This window comes from Gossypium hirsutum, chromosome A07 (genome assembly GCF_007990345.1).
Source record: "Gossypium hirsutum isolate 1008001.06 chromosome A07, Gossypium_hirsutum_v2.1, whole genome shotgun sequence".
Taxonomy (NCBI): domain Eukaryota; kingdom Viridiplantae; phylum Streptophyta; class Magnoliopsida; order Malvales; family Malvaceae; genus Gossypium; species Gossypium hirsutum.
Window position 1 is genome coordinate 44,327,249 of NC_053430.1, and position 12,806 is coordinate 44,340,054.

The window sequence follows — 12,806 nt, forward strand, 5'->3', positions numbered from 1 at the left end:
AAAGTTCTATCACTATGAATTTTTATTTAATTTAGAGATCAATTGAATAATTAGACCCATTTTTTGTTATGAATAGTGGATGGCGATGCCATCATCCACTTAGTTTAGCTTAATGATGCTTAATTAAGATTTATTAAGATTAATTCAGGTTTAATTTGTTTTAATCATAGTATAAAAGGAATTTATAAAAAAAATAAAACATATTATCTATCATGTTTTTCATCCAAAACCATTCTAAGGAAGAAGAAAACCCTTCTATCATCCAAGATTTGTTCTTTAAAATTGGTAAGTCGTTTTTAGCTTGTTTCTTGTAATTTTTATGTTTTTGAGATTCCGAGAGCTTGACTTAGCTAGCACGGGTACTATTTTTCAAAACCGTTAAAGTTTTCAAAAGTTTCCATTGATGATTTCTTGATTTTTTTGGTGATATTTGGTCATATTTGAAGCCTAAGTATGAAAAAGGATTGATTTGTAAAATAAAAATTGTTAGTTTTGTACATAAGGACTAAAGTGCAATGATTATGAATTTGCCATGAATTTTCTGTAATTATAGGTTTTGGTGGTCTGTACAAGGATGAAATTGAGATAGATTTCGAGATCGAAGCTAATGTCTTTGGGATAATAGATTGTTTGACTTAATAAGTGATATGGTAACATTGGTATTTGGCATCTTGAAATGGTATTGAAATTGTAACACCCCAAACCCGACCTGGACATTATGGCCAAACCTGATGATATCACATGAGAGTGTTTTTCAAAATGCATTGACCTTAACATCATTCCAGTTATTATCTATTACTTAGTTTGGGAAAAAGTGGACTAATTGGTTTGCTTTAAAACATTTCTTTACAGTGGAAGCTTTTGAAACCTAATAATTTTCGAAATTATTATTATTTACGAAAAATCTTAGTTTATTTTAGGAAAACGCTACTCTATTGCATTGCGATTTATAAATCCATAATCAACAGTTCAAAATCCCATGTTAAGACCAAACAGTCCCAAAGTCCATCATACATAAAATACCAACAAAACATGAGCGATGTAACTGCAAAAAAAAACACGTAAATAAAAAGTTAGGTTGTGGTGGTCATCGCTAAGGCCTCTGCTGCACCTATCCATCAAGTCTGGAGATTACCTACACAGATTAAACAGAAGAGGGTGAATTTTCGCAAACTCAGTGTGTAATTCCCCATGAAAATCACACATATAGATTACACATCAGGTGCCATAAATAAACAGTCAGGGGTCGGAGCCCTTTAAAGAAACAATTAGGGCCTTAGCCCATCAGAAACAGTACGTAGACAAAATATCAGAATCTTACCCACCAGCCTTTACATAGCATATTTGTCCAACCTTACACACCATGTGGGGATAAAATCAACCCACCCATCCGTACACACCATGCTGTACCAAAATGCGGCACATAATTAGATAATAGCAACTGAGTTGCCAGATATCAAGCGTAAGAGCCTTTTCGAATACTTCCTCCCAATAACATCATCCCAACCTCGATGCAATGCAACATACAAAAATGACATGCGAATATGCAATTTATCATATCATACATTCAGTTCAGATATCTCAGTTCATGCTCGATACAAAAATCAGACAGTCAAAATACTCAATGAGGGGTCTAAGTAGCGCCTACCGATCCTATGATAGGTCCACAGTCGACTTGGGCGACACGTGCAACCTTATAGATCATTTCAAAAAAATGGGCTCACACGCCCATGTGGCCTGCTCGTGTGGCCCACACAGCCTAATTTGGCCTTGGCTGTGTGGCCCACACGGCCCAATAGGTCAAGCTTATGTGTCGCACACGACCTCACAGACCACCACATGGCTGTGTCATGCGCCCGTGTCTTGCACTTATAACCTGGCTTGTCAATCACACGCCCGTGTACTATCACACGGCCTACCACACGGGCGACTACATACCCGCATGGTGTCGACAAATTTATTTTTCAGCCTTCCTCATTTCTCATTTTTTGTATTTTCGGGTACACACCTGGTTTGTTATCGCTGTTTACTAAATATCGAGATCACCAGCACTGAAATCAACCGAACTCAATTCCAAGTCAAATTCGAGAAGTGTGACCCCTAGCCTCACAGCCTTCTCCTAAACACAAATTAACTTCATTAACCAATGACGCTACAATCTCAAAACCAAACTTTAACAATGTAACACCCCAAACCCGGCCCAGACGTTATGGCCGAATCTGACGTGCCACATTGGAGTTGAAAACCCACGTTCCGTTTTAGTGTTTTAAAAACCATATATTTTGTTGAGTTAACAAAGTGTATGGAAGCTGGGCACCAGGTAGGTATCCGAGACAGAGGAGGTGAGCCATGAAGGCTGCTTAAGTACCAAGCTCTTTGATTGGATCCAATCCTAGACATGCCCACAACCATAGCCACACTTTGTTATATCTAGTTTAAATTTGTTTAAGTGGACGTCTTTGATAAATCAATTAATCGTGGTGTTGAGATATTTTGAAAACAAGTATCACTTTGAAAACACGTCCTAAGTCTAGCCCATTTGAACAATTATCAACCAGGTTTGAAGTTATTAAAAATAAAATAATCCCGAGAAGAAATAAAAGAAAAGTTAAAAATGGCCTTATTACAACCCAAAAATAAATAATAATTAAAGAGAATTAAATGAAAACCAACGCTTATTTAAAGGTCCAAAAGCGATCACCGTGGCCACTCTGAATCCCCTCCGGCCCAAGTCCCCACATCAAGGCTCACCTGCAAGGTTAAGGAAAGGGGGTGAGTTTGGAAACTCAGTGTGCAACAAGCCCCCTTTCAGAGCCCAAAACAATAACAACCTGTTGGGCCTAAGCCCAAATCCAATCTCAAACATGTACTAGGCCATAGCCCTTTTCATATTTCATATTTCATAACACTGGGCCGAAGCCTTTTCATATTTCATATTACTAGGCCGAAGCCTTTACTGTAAACGGTATGGCCCATAGGCCCATTTCAATATCACATATAATGTCAATGAAAGAATGCAAGCCCAATTGGGGAGACTACTCAACCCACCATCCGCTACTCTCCACCCGTACCAACCAGCACACCATGTGGGGATTAACTCGACCCACCCCGCCATAACTCTCCACTGGCAGCATAGCTGCTTTATCATATAACTGGAGGCCTAGCCTCTTTTAGTAACTGGGGCAAAAGCCCTTTTTATAACTGGGGCATAAGCCCTTTATCGTAACTGGGGCATAAGCCCTTCATCATAACTGGGGCATAAGCCCTTTATCATAACTGGGGCATAAGCCCTTTAATAACTGGGGCATAAGCCCTTTTGCACTTCCTCCATCCATATAAAAACCCAACCCAATGCATTTATGAACATCTCATGTGCATATCATACATATCATGTGCATATCATACATGTCATGTGCATATCATACATATCATGTTTATCAAAATCCCATGCATTAAGTTCATATATAAACCCCAGGGGTATAATGGTCATTTTTACCTAGGGGCAAAACGGTCCTTTCATGTTATAAGGGTAATCTTGTAATTTTACCAAAAATTAGGGTTTCCATGTTCATTAACGATTACTAACAATTCATGGGTGCAAATAGTGATTCTGGCCCATTTTTAGCGAAATCGAGTTATTGGGCCTAAAACCCCTAATGGGCCCTACTCAGTCGATTTTGTCATCTAGGCCCATTTAGTCTATATCCATAATAGTATTAATAGTCTTAACAGGCAATTTAATAGATTTCTGTTTTCTACCAATTTTACCCAAATGGGCTCGAAAGCCTATTGGGCCCTATTTCAGCCCCTCGAGGCCCAACTTACCGTGAACGCCAAAAACACGTCCTTATCGTTTCCATTGTTCCCGATCATCATCTCATCGATTCTAACTAACTAGTGAGCGTTCGCTTGCTCACAAGTCCTCGAAATGCCAGAATTTCGGCATTTCGGCTTTTTGGCATTTATCGCTTTAAGCTATGAAAAAGGGTTCGTTACACACCTGATTTGCGATATTCCTTGACGAGATCTCCTATGCGATTTCTCCTATAATCAACCACTTATAGATTAGACCATGTTAATATTAAACCAAATCGAAAACTACCTATTATCATCACTTACACATTCGGCCACCATCCACAATGGCCCTTGGGTTCACACCTTTGCCGAAGTTGATGACTAGATTTAGTCACACCGATGATCCAAGCTTTTCACACACTCCTCGATCGGTAGCCTTTAATCCTCACTAGCACCAACAAACCAAATAACACCAAAAACCCTTTTAGCCTTAGTCGACAGAGGGGTTTTCAGCTTTTCTTAAACCACAAGATACAAATGGAAAGAAGGTTCGAATACTTACCAAGAGATCTACTCGTTGAAGAACGTTCCAAATACCTTCCTACCCCATATCCGTTGTGAATCCAACTTAAACGTGCGTAGAAAATAGATCTAAATATTAATTCCCGAATCACTAAAATATGAAGCTTTCGGCTTTTCAGCAAATATTAATCTAAGCTATTACGAGGGTTAGTACACACCTGTTACGGGTTGAAGTTGAAATATTTCCAAAATCAATCGCCTACGATAACCACCACCTGTCACTCAAACTCAACTATTCCAATATCAATATATGTAAATCCTAAGCACATCAATCATACGGAACATAAAGCCATATTCGTTATTTTACCATACAGGGGTATTACGGTCACTTTACCCTACAAGGGCTTTACGGTCACTGTACCCTACAGGGGCTTTACGGTCTTTTTACCTAATAGGGGTATTTTAGTCATTTCATCCTACAAGGGTGTTTTGGTAAATCTACAAACCAAAGGTATTTCAGTAATTTTGTAAACCAATGGTATTTCCATAATTTTTAGAAAGTCAAGGGTATTTCTGTAACTTTGTAAATCAGGGGTATTTTGGTAATTTTACAAATTGAGGGTATATCGGTAATTTCACAAACCAGTGGTATTTTGGTAATTTTACAAACTAGGGGTATTTTGGTAATTTTACAAATTGAGGGTATTTATGTAATTTTACAAACCAAGGGTATTTTAACAATTTTACAGACTAGGGTATTCTAGTAATTTTGTAAATCGAGGGTAAAATAGTAATTCTATAAATCAAGGGTAAAACGGTACTTCTGTAAGTCGAGGGTAAAACGGTAATTCTGTAAATCAAGGGTAAAACGGTAATTATGTAAATCGGGGTTAAAATGGTAATTATATAAATCGGGGGTAAAATGGTAATTCTGTAAATCGGGGGTACTTTGGTAATTTTACAAGTCGAAGGTATTTCAGTAATTTTACAAATCGAGGGTATTTCAGTATTTTTACAAACTAAGCGTATTTCGGTAATTTTAGTAAACTAAAGTATTCTAAACAGGGATAACGATACGAATGGGCCTAAAGCCTATTCTCGGCCGAAATGGGCCCACACGCTCGTGTGGCCCTTTTAGCCCAAATCTAGCCACAAATATTAGATTCACCTAGCCTAGCCCAATATTTACTACACAATCAAACAACTTATCTAATTGGGCCTGTAGGCCCATTAGGCCCACATGACTCCTTTCGACCCATCGCGGCCCGAAGTAGCCATCCTACAGCTAGAGTAGTAAGAAATACACACCTGATAGGAGACTGGAGTTAATCCACACTCCGAGCACTCTTAGCCGACGCCCAACCCAAACGAGCACGCCATACAGCGAAAGGGATCAGCCAAGAAAGGTACCTCTACTCTCCTCATGGTTCTCTCTATTTAAAGCCAGCTTCGCATCCACTCTTATGTTAGCTTCCCGATGTGGGATCCCTCCAACATTAGAGTTTAAATTCAACACCAACTCTTGCCGCCCCCTGTTAGCAAAATAAATGCTCCTTGCTTGCCATGGGATTCGAACCTATGCCTCCCCTTAAATGCTCCACACGCTACTTGCCACTAAGCCACAAGGCTTTTTGTGTCATATTTTATCCCCAATTAATTATAAGGTCTAAAGGCCAAAGTCCAGGTTCCTTTTAAAAACCAAAAATAAATTGCAAGAGCCAAGGCTTGAACCCAGGCTCCCATACAACCTTAATGACGCCACAACCACTAGACTACAAGCTTCCTTGTGTCATTTATTTAACACAATAATTTAAAAACCCTCATCCAAGCATCCAGGTTTTTTTTCACTTAATACCAAATTTTTTTGCTAAAGCCGAAGTTTGAACCCAAGATTCCTCTAACACTTCTCAAAGCCATTAACCACTAAAGCAAACATTTAATTGTGTCATTTCATTGCACAATTAAATACCTATATAAAACCTCCTTACGGACCCACACTCAAGGCCCAATACTTCTAGGCCCAAATTTGGGGTGTTACAAACAACATACCTACCGAACGCGCAACTGCGACCACGAAAAGGGATTAGATGAGAGGATGGACTAAGGAAAAGGAAAAAAACAGAGACGGCTAAAGTTTCAGCAACAATTTGGAGAAAAAAAGTTGAGAAAAGAAAAGGAAACAACAGAATCTTTTTGGGAAGAAGAATAACAAAAATTGGGTGATGGGAAAAATAAATTCAAAACCCGCTAACTCCCTAATCCCCCCAATTTACTGCCACAATCCCTCAACTACTCAACCACTTGAGTGTTTCAGCCAAACCAAAACTCCCACACGACACAAACAACAAAATAAATCCCTTGCTTGCGCAAGGTTTTGAATACAGGACCTCTCACAATTTAACACTCCACTTAACCACCAGACCAGCAGGCCCATTCTGACATAAGCTTACACACAATTAAAATTAAGCCCACTGAACCTAGTTAAGGCTTTATTCACAAAAATGTCAAAATCTGCCCAAGCTAGAGCTTGAACTTGGGACCTCCCAAACACTCCCAGAACAAATAACCACTAAAGCTGACAGATATTTGTGTCAAATTAATACCAATACGTAAATACCAAATTTTTGGGGCGTTATAACTCTACCCCCTAAAAGAAAATTTCGTCTTCAAAATTTACCTGATTAGAATAAATAAGGATACTACTGAGGCATCGCATCCTCCGGCCCCCACGTAGCCTCATCAGTGCTATGATTCCGCCACAGAAGTTTCACTAAAAGGATAGATTTCCTCCCCATAACTCTTATGTCACGATCCAGAATCTGAACCAGTTCCTCCTCAAAGGTCAGATCTAGGCTAACCTCAATCTCCTCAATAGGGATGATGTGCGTGGGATCAAAGTGGTAGCACCTCAACATTGAGACGTGGAACACATCGTGAATGCGATCTGACTTTGAAGGTAGCTCCAACTAATAATCGATCGACCCTACTCGTTTCAGAATTTGGTATGGCCCAATAAATTGAGGGCTTAGCTTACCCTTGCAACCGAACCTCAGAACCCTCTTCCATAGCGAGACCTTCAGAAACACAAAGTCCTCCACAGAATACTTAATCCCTCGACGCTTCAGATCTACATAAGATTTCTACCTATCAGAAGCCTCTTTCAGTCGATCTCGAATCAAAGGAACCTTTTCTTCAGTTTTTGAAATCAATTCCGGACCCAGAATACGTCGCTTATCCAACTCAGTCCAACATAAGGGAGTACGACACTTACGACCATACAGTGTCTCGTATGGCGCCATTTGTATACTAGATTGGTAGCTGTTATTGTAAGCGAACTCTGTTAATGGAAAGTACTCCTCCCAACTGCCTCGGAAATCAATAACACAACTCTTCAACATGTCCTCCAGTATTTGAATCACCTTCTCTGATTGACCATTTGTTTGAGGATGGAAAGTAGTACTGAAGTCTAATCTTCATCCCAGATCTTCATGAATCTTCTTCCAGAATTGAGACTTGAAACGAGGATCCCTATTAGAGATGATCGAGACGGTACCCCATGTAGCCTCACTATTTCAGAAATTTAGAGTTTAGCCAACTTTTGCAGAGAAAAGTCTGTCCTAATCGGGATGAAGTGAGAAGATTTGGTCAATCGATCCATGATGACCTAGACAGAATCCTTTTTAGTGGGTGTTAGAGGCAACCTACTAATGAAGTCCATCGTTACTCGCTCCCATTTCCATAACGGTATCTCTACCGGCTGCAGCAAGCCCAAAGGTAACTGATGCCCAGCCTTAACCTACTGACAAGTCAAAGAAGTCAGCAATTTCATGCTTTAACCCTGGCCACTAGTACAACTCTCACAGATTTTGGTACGTTTTATTCCCACTGGGATGCATAGCATAAGGGCTACTATGCACTTCCCTCAGAATTAATTGTCTCAAATCCTCATCATTTTGTACACAAATCCGATTGCGAAAAGACAGTACCCTATTATTATTAATCTCAAAATCAATAATAACCCCATTCTCAACCTGACAAAAACGCAACTCAAGAGACTTATTCTTCATCTGTTTTTCTCTGATTTGATCAATCCATGTAGGTTTTACTTGAAGTTCTGCCAACAGACTCCCATTGTCAAATAAACTAAGTCGAGCGAACACCGCTCTCATATCGATCATAGCCCTACGGCTTAATGCATCGGCCACCACATTGGCCTTCCCAGGATGATACTCGATGGTGTAGTCATAATGCTTAAGCAATTCAGCCCATCTACGCTACCTAAGGTTTAACTCCTTTTAAGTGAGAAGATATTTGATGATTTTGTGATCAGTGTAGATAATACACTTCTCACCGTACAAATAGTGCCTCCAAATTTTTAGAGTGAAGACTACTGCCGCCAACTCGAAACCATGCATCGGATAATTAGCCTCATGAGCCTTAAGCTAACGAGATGCATAAGAAACCACCTTTCCATCTTGCATCAATACGTAACCCAAACACACATATGACCCATCATTGTATACCACGAAGCCTTTACCGGGCTCAGGCTGTATCAAAACAGGAGCTTGAGTTAAAACGGTCTTGAGCTTACCAAAGCTCTCTTGCTGTGCACCAGTCCAAACGAAAAGAACTCTTTACTCAAAATCTTAGTCAACGGAGATACATCAAGGAGAACCCTTCTACGAAACGTCGATAATATCCTGCCAGCCCTAAAAAGCTACAGATCTCAGACACATTCTTCGACCGTTTCCAATCCAACACTGCCTCAACCTTACGAGGATTTACTCATATCTCTTTAGCAGAAACTACATGTCCCCAAAGCTAAAACTCACACTTGCTGAACTTCACATACAACAGTTTCTCACAAAGAATCTGTAGAACCACTCTGAGATCCTCATCATGCTCATCCTCTGTCTTAAAATATACCAAGATGTCATCGATAAACACCACTACAAACTAATCCAGGTAGGGCTGAAATACTTAGTTCATCAAATCCATAAATGCCACTGGTGCATTAGTTAAACCAAATGGCATAATTAGGAACTCGTAATGTCCATATTGAGTCCTAAATGCCTTCTTATGGACATCGGCCTCCTTAACTCTCACCTGATGATAGCCCGAACGCAGATTGATCTTAGAAAACACCGAACAGTCTCAACCAGAGCAGAAAAATAACCATCCTCAACTCGAACACAACGCTCATACTCGGTCGCCACCATGCCTCGCGCATAACGGCTTAACCTCAGGAACTCGGCCACTGAACGATCCCCCTGAGTGAGATTAAGGAACTCCTACCTCCTAACGTCGATATAGCTAGCCCCCACATATTTACCTTGGAAGGCTGTCTTAAAAAGATCCTATGTCAGTCTTTCGGGCTGAGTGCCCTCCTTAACGGTCAGCCACCATTAATATACCTCATCGCAAAGCAGTGAAACAGCCCCCTTAAGCTTTTGCTCGGCAGTATAGTCCAAGTCGTCTATAATTCTTTCCGTGGCCTCCATCAAGTATTCGGCCACACTAGGGGCGACTCTAGTGACACCCTTGAAAAGCTCAGCCCGTTGGACCGAAGTCATTCTGTAACCGACCCTTGGCCCTTAGATCTAGCATATGGCCCAACGACCCTCTCCAAAATCCTGAGCATAGCCTGGGACAATGCGTCGTCCCCAGCCATGTGACCATAAGACCCAGTCGCAATAGCAGGCGACACTGGCATCTCACTCGTGTCCAAATTCGGTATATTATCCACGGAGGAAGACTCAGCTCGACCCCCTCTATGGCCTCTACCTCAGCCTCTAGTACCACGTTCACAAATACCTCATGTGCTCATTGTCTAATCAAATTTGTTTGTATTACAAATTTTATGGATCAATTACAGTTTCAGTATTTATTAACAAATGTTTTATGCAAAACAGTATCAGAAGTTCAGAGTTTGTTATCGCAAGTAGTAGTCTCACTACAGGTTTCAGTATATACTAACTAGAGTGTTTTCATTACGGTTTACTACCTATAGTAGTTTTAGATTATACTGTCTACAGCATTGCAAAATAAACAATACAAATTTCAGAAAACTTACAGGATCAACGCCGGAGACTCACTCGGTGTACCACATTCTCAGTCAAAAATATTTCAACCCATTGAAAATTATTTTTTTAAAACTAAGTTTAAAACCCAATCCACAATCGAGTTTTGGAACCTAGATCTGATACCACTAAATGTAACACCCTAAACCTGTCCTGGACGTCATGGTCGAATCTGGTGATATCACATGAGAGTGTTTTTGAAAATGCATTGACCTTAACATCATTCCGGTTATTATCTATTACTTAGTCCGGGAAAACGTGGACTAATTGGTTTGCTTTAAAACATTTCTTTTATGCGGAAGCTTTTGAAAACCAATAATTTTTGAAACAGTTATTATTTACGAAAAATCTTAGTTTATTTTATGAAAAAGGTACTTTGTTGCGTTACGGTTTATAAATCCATAATCAATAGTTCAAAATCCTAACTTAAAACCAAACAGTCCGAAAGTCCATCATACATAAAATACCAACAAAACACAAGCGATGTAACTGCAATTAAAAAAACATAAATAAGAAGTTCGGTAGTGGTGATCACCACTGAGGCCCCCGCTGCACCTATCTGTCAAGTATGGAGATTACCTACAAAGATTAAACGGAAAAGGGTGAGTTTTTGCAAAATCAGTGTGTAATTCCCCACAAAAATCACACATACTGATTACACATCAGGTGCCATAAATAAATAGTCGAGGGTCGGAGCCCTTTATAGAATCAGTTAGGGCCTTAGCCCATCAGATACAGCACGCAGAGATAATATTAGAATCCTACCCACAAGCCTCTATATGCCATCTCCGTCTAACCTTACACACCATGTAGGGATAAAATCAACCCACCCATCCCTACACACCATGCTGTACCGAAATACGGTACATAATCAGATAATCGCAACTGAGCTGCCAGATATCGGGCTTAAGAGCCTTTCCGAATACTTCCTCCCAATAACATCATCCCAACCCCGATGCAATGTAACATACAAAAATGACATGTGAATATGAAATTTATCAGATCAGACATTCAATTCAGATATCTCAGTTCAAGTTTGATACAGAAATTAGACAGTCAGAATACTCAGTGAGGGGTCTAAGTAGCGCTTACCGACCCTACGGTAGGTCCTTAGTTTGACTTGAGTGACCCGTGCAACCTTACAAATCATTTCAGAAAAATGTGTTCAAACACCTATGTGGCCTGCCCGTGTGGGCCTACACGCCCGTGTAGCCCACACAGCCCAATTTGGCCTTGGCTGTGTGGATCACATGGCCTGGCCCAGAAACCCACACGCCCGTGTGGCCCACACGGCCCAATAGCTCAAGCCTATGAGTCGCACACGGCCGTGTCATGCGCTCGTGTCTTGTGCGCACGACCTGGCTCATCGATCATACACTCGTGTACTATCACACTGCCTACTACACAGGCGACCACATGCCCGTGTGTCGTCGACAGATTTGTTTTTTGACTTTCACTATTTCTCATTTTCTGTGTTTTCGGGTACACACCTGGTTCATTTTTGCTGTTTACTAAATCCCGAGATCACCAGCACTGAAATCAACCAAACTCAAGTCTGAGTCAGATTCGAGAAGTGTGACTCCTACCCTCACAACCTTCTCCTAAACGCAAATTAACTTCATTAACCAACGACGCTACAGTCTAAAAACCAAACTTTAACAACATACCTACCGAACGCTCAACTGGGACCACGAAAAGGGATTAGATGAGAGAATGGACTAAGGAAAAGGAAACAAGCAGAGAAGGCTGGAGTTTCAGCAGTAATTCGACGGCAAAAAGTTGAGAAAAGAAAAGGAAACGGTAAAATCTTTTTGGGAAGAATAATAACAAAAATTTAGTAGTGGGAAAAATAAATTCAAAACCCGCTAACTCTCTAATCCCCCAATTTACTCCCACTATCCCTCAACTACTCAACCACGTAAGTGTGTCAGCCGAACCAAAACTCCCACACAGCACAAGCAGCAAAATAAATCCTTTGCTCGCGTAAGGTTTCGAACACAGGACCTCCCACAATTTAACACTCCACTTAACCACCAGACTAGCAGGTCCATTCTGACATAAGCTTACACACAATTAAAATTCAGCCCACTGAACGTAGTTAAGGGTTTATTCACAAAAATGCCAAAATTTGCCCAAGCTAGAGCTTGAACTTGAGACCTCCCAAACACTCCCAAATCACATAACCACTAAAGCTGACAGATATTTGTGTCAAATTAATAGAGATACGTAAATACCAAATTTTTGGGACGTTACAAAAATGGTGTAAAAGGGTAGGTTTTGTTGCATATCTTGAATGACATGATTTGATCCATGTAACATTGTTTGTGAAATGATGCCGATGTGGAATATTGGTTAGACATTAATAGGATGTTATATGACATGTTTCGGTTAAGTTTGAAATGTTATGAT

General features: G+C 40.3%; 1 long non-coding RNA gene across 1 annotated transcript; it reads right to left on the reverse strand.

Moving 5' to 3' along the window:
* Positions 1-860: 860 nt before the first annotated feature.
* Positions 861-2,722, reverse strand: LOC107956439 (uncharacterized). Its single transcript, XR_001700099.2, has 3 exons — positions 2,674-2,722; positions 2,009-2,119; positions 861-1,135 (listed from the first exon to the last, which is right to left on the reverse strand). It is a non-coding gene; the product is annotated as an uncharacterized lncRNA (long non-coding RNA).
* Positions 2,723-12,806: the final 10,084 nt, after the last annotated feature.